This window comes from Manduca sexta, unplaced genomic scaffold, assembly GCF_014839805.1.
Source record: "Manduca sexta isolate Smith_Timp_Sample1 unplaced genomic scaffold, JHU_Msex_v1.0 HiC_scaffold_1669, whole genome shotgun sequence".
Classification (NCBI taxonomy): domain Eukaryota; kingdom Metazoa; phylum Arthropoda; class Insecta; order Lepidoptera; family Sphingidae; genus Manduca; species Manduca sexta.
The window spans coordinates 1-4,775 of NW_023592556.1; the positions used below are offsets into that span (position 1 = coordinate 1).

The 4,775-nt window shown below is 35.5% G+C and overlaps 1 long non-coding RNA gene across 1 annotated transcript; it reads right to left on the reverse strand.

The window, feature by feature from the left end:
* Nucleotides 1-523: 523 nt before the first annotated feature.
* On the reverse strand, nucleotides 524-2,153 carry LOC119191580. The gene is made up of 2 exons (XR_005113490.1): nucleotides 1,698-2,153; nucleotides 524-928 (listed from the first exon to the last, which is right to left on the reverse strand). It is a non-coding gene; the product is annotated as an uncharacterized LOC119191580 (long non-coding RNA).
* Between the last annotated feature and the right edge of the window lie 2,622 nt (nucleotides 2,154-4,775).

Genomic DNA, 4,775 nt, shown 5'->3' on the forward strand with positions numbered 1-4,775 from the left:
CAGCGGATAGACCTCCGCCGGTTCCCGTTATGGCCTCTATTTGGACATTATTGTACGAGAGCGGGGTGGCGCGACGGGTCACGTCGCGCTGGCTTTTTGTCGGATGACACGGTGAGGTCATTTGTGGTTGGATTGCGATAATAAGGTTATTTAGCTCGCAGGTTAGGTTAGGAACGTTTCTAATGCATCTTCTGTATTCTTAGTACTATGAAACTTACATTAATTGAATAGGTAACAAATATGAATTGTAAATAACAAACATGTTAGAACTTGTTTGAGAAAATTAATGATCAAATTAAAGATTGGTTTATGTTTATTTTTCTTTAACCTTTTCTGGCGATAAAACATGCCAGGGAAATTGTATCTTTCGGCCTATTTGGGTCTAAATCCATATTAGTATTATGTTACAAGTATATTTTAAGTACTATTTCTAATTTATTTCACTTATATTGAAATTATCTATGGTCTGTGGGAAGGACATATGAGGCATTTAAATTTAAATTACGTATAAATCAAATTAATATTCTGAATTCTATTAAGCTTTTTTAATTCATAGACTATTATAGACTTGGAGAATAAGTCAGCTGAAGTGGCAGTGGGCTGGCCATATCTGTTGTAGGACCGATGGCCGCTGGAGCAGCCGAGTCCTAGAGTGGAGACCGCGTCTCGGTAAGCATAGCGTAGGACGAATTCCGAGCCGCTGCTCCAACGACATTTGCAGGATCGCCGGTGGACGCTGGATGAGGAGAGCAGAGGACCGAGCAACGTGGCGCGCTCTAGGGGAGGCCTATGTTCAGCAGTGGACAGTCGTAGGCTGATGAGATGAGATAGACTCTACGCTGAACATTCTGCCAGGGCGGGTAAACATTCATGTAGGGTTAGCAATTTTTTAATTCCAAATTCATGATGCTACGCAAGTACTCCTTTCCTGCATAAAAATATAATAATATTAAATAATAAATTCATATCTTAAATAACCTACATAGATACATTTCTTTTTACATTCCATTTCTGAAAATTACTGCGTTTAATGGAAACAGACTGATTTTTTATCTAAATATAAACCGCGTGCATAACCTAACCTTGACATGGAACGCAAATGGCAATAAATAAATAACTACGAACATACGGTCACTCGATAAACAAATTAATCATAACGATGTCGAGTTGAGAGTTAAACAATATCTGTTATTCATACAAGTATTTATTGTTTTAGTTATTAGAACTATTGACAGACAAGTACACAACAAACTATCAATAGTAATTATCAATAGTAATCAATTACTAAGCATTTAAAAGTTGTAGATCGCTGGATGCGGGCCCCTTCCAATAGGTGGATTTGGAAATCTTTGGGGGAGGCCCATATTCAGCAGTGACATCCTGCGGTTGATGTTGATGAAGCATTTAACGCTATTGGTTACTGAGACAAGAGATGTTAAACGAACATTGAAATTTCGTCCTACGCTGTAGATGTAGAAAGCACTTGTAAAAATCAAACAAATATTTTTTGTACCATAATGCAATATACCAAGTTAAACTGAAACTAGTAAAGTCTTTTCTATTCTTAAATCAAATATTAAAACGATTGCTTGAAGAAAATGTAAGTTCAACCAACTCTTTATTAAGAATGTGAATCTTAAATATTTTTTTTCGTAGAAAATGGAATCTAGATATTGCATATTACTACTTGAACTCACGTCGTACAATGTGATTTACATTATTGTATTCAAACCAACAACTATTACGTGTGTTCGCGACGTGGGTATTTGCACGAATTTCCCTCTCTCATAACAAATATTATCTCTAAGATAAAGGAGCGCTGAACTTCGTCGTTCGAAGATAACATTTTGTGTATAAATAGTTGAACACATGAAAAGATTAATATTTGACCTTACGAAGGTCAGAGACGGCCCTGTGTGTAAAGAAATAGCTCGAAGATTTAAAAGCCAATGTAATGCTAAAGTACGATTCCTAATATAAAACCGTTCTGCTACAAACAACTTTTTTGAAAAGTTTTTTATGATAATTATGATTTTGATAAACGAAACATTGACAAGGAGCACCCACCAGTAGCGAAAGGTCCATATAACGCGATTACCGCCGGCTTCTTTTTTGTAATACAATATCTAAGCAAACTGTCAAAAGAAATTGTATTTTTTACTAAATATAATATTCATATTTATAGCATAGTGGGTTAAAATCAAAATAGGTAATTAGTATTAATACCTATATTATGTGTCCGCTTTCCTTTCGGCAAATCTCACCCTTCGCCACTAGCACCCGCAAGATCTAAGAGTAAGGACTGAACATAACATGGTTGCAATATTTAAAGAATAATACGGCCGTACGCACTGCTGTTGGTAAGGAAAAATATAGTTCCTAGCAAGACGAACTCGCATTTGATCTACATCGCAATTGGGTAAATGTAAAGCGAGGTTTAGATTAACAAGACATCCTGCGCTTCTGGAAGGAGTTGGCCTGGCTAGAACCAAAGCCGGCATATCACGTACAACGGCCCCACCTATTACAGGCTAAGTGCGAAAAATGATAGACTAACAAGAAAACTTGCGAGGTCGACATCCACTAGCAATTTGTACCACGTAAACAATAACCATAAGCCGATTTTTGGATATAAAAGTGAAGAAGAAGTGCAAGAATTGGGGCAAGTCGTATATATATTGCATTACAAATTATTGATGCTATTGTAAACGCATTTAGAAGAAACTTCTAGTAGAAACGCAGCATAGAATCAGCGGAATAAGTATATCAAAATCTTACCAACAAAATAACAGAAAGGAGTCGTTTTGCATTTTACAACGTGTTAATATTATAACATATTATCTAATCTAACTTCTTGATAAGATAGCTCTGAGTGCAATTTCTTTAGTATTGTTACTATATTTATACTTCAATTATATAGCATACATTTGCGTCATACTCGTGAACGGGTGCTGCTTGTGTGGACTGTTCTGCCCATTTCGCTTACTATTTCTAACTACTCAGGGTATTATTATAGGTGAAAATTATTATAATATTTCATGATTCCTGAAAGGGTAGAAAATTTTAAATTAATATATTACCTATTTTGCGAGAATATAATACTACTCTAAACAATAATAAAAAAACTAAATGTATTTTTTTCTCTGTATGTTACTATAGTTTACCTTAAACGGATTTTGGAAAGAGCAACACCAGAGTTTCTTGCTCGTTCTTCTCTGGTGAAAACTGCTTTCCGAACTGGTGATAGAGTTATTATTGATGGAATCTAAATAATGTATAACATTTTACAGGTTCAAATAAATTATTTCATTTCATTTCATTTATGCTGGCTGATTCATATGAAAATTACAGATCAAAGAAGTAAATCATAACATAACAAATACAATCAAAGAAATTGTAATTGTAAATTCTGAAAAATATATTTCCAACTTCATAGACAAAATAGGAAGGAAGAACGAAAACAAGGAATTAATTTAGATGCGGGTTAAGACTAAGACTAATTAATGCTCCCAACGACGCCCGGTGTCACAAAACGTGTGCCCTGCCGTTTCTGGCTTATAAAAATTGCAGAAGGTGGGACGGGCACTTCCCAAAAAAATGCAAATTTTCTAATGAGCAATATAGTACTGTCAACTATTACGTTCTGCTAGGACAAAAAAATCGCTGACAAATTATGTCACTCAGTCAGTTGTGTTTACTGCTACCCTCAGCGTGGGCGACGACAATTGGAGACAAGGCCGTGACGAGCATTTTTATTACTTCCTCGTTGGTTGCTAAGCGATGGCCTAATGGAAAAACATCTGCGACTTAGGCATTGTGTAAATGTATAATATATATTTGTAAAATTTCCTTTTGGGGTGGATAGATGTAACTTTGCTGTTTACCGGACATTTCTAAGACTGCATATTTTAATACGAGCTTGGTAAATTGACCCCACCGCACCTGATGGTAAGTAGAATGGTTTTCAATAGAATGTCGACTGATGAGAGATTACCCCTCGGCAGTCGACACAATTATGCCGGCCTAAAAGAGTATAAAAGCGCGATTTATACACGACCTGGGTTCTAAATCTGAGACCTTAAAAAGGCAATAGCATCCTAGAGGTACAATAAAACACTTAGAATAAACGTGCTTGTGCAATATGCAAAAAATAACACATTGAATTAGTCAAATGAATTTCAATTTCCTCTTCTATTCCTTGTTGGCAAAATAAAGACATCGCTTCATTAATATAGTTGCGACGTATGAAATCAAAAGTAGAGTCAATTAGTGCTTGATTTGGCGAAAATTAGGTACCTATACATAATGATATGATAATTTATTTAACCCGAGAACATTATCACATATAACTACATTGAAATGGTTTTAACAACAATGAACTTATGCAATTACAAGTGCCTACCCGATATAGACTTTCTAGATTCTTCAAACAAATACCCAACTAACAGATAAAACAACAGCTGATGTTAAAAGATCATCAAACACCCACAATACGAAAAATGCCATGGATACTGTGGACTAAAATGAAAGGACTAAGGAAGAAGAAGGATTATTGGGCACCTGACATTCTACTCAAAAAATGGAAGACCACATATAGCTGTCACTTCGGGTTAGTATTTTGTGAGAGAGTGAGGATACGTCAGTCGAGGCAATCCATTCATGAAAGAAGGAAAAATTTTAATGCCTTGATGTTATTTTCGAGATACGAAAAATAACTTAATCATATTTTATTGAAATAGGATGACGAGACTAGCATGCCTATCGCCTAATTTGAG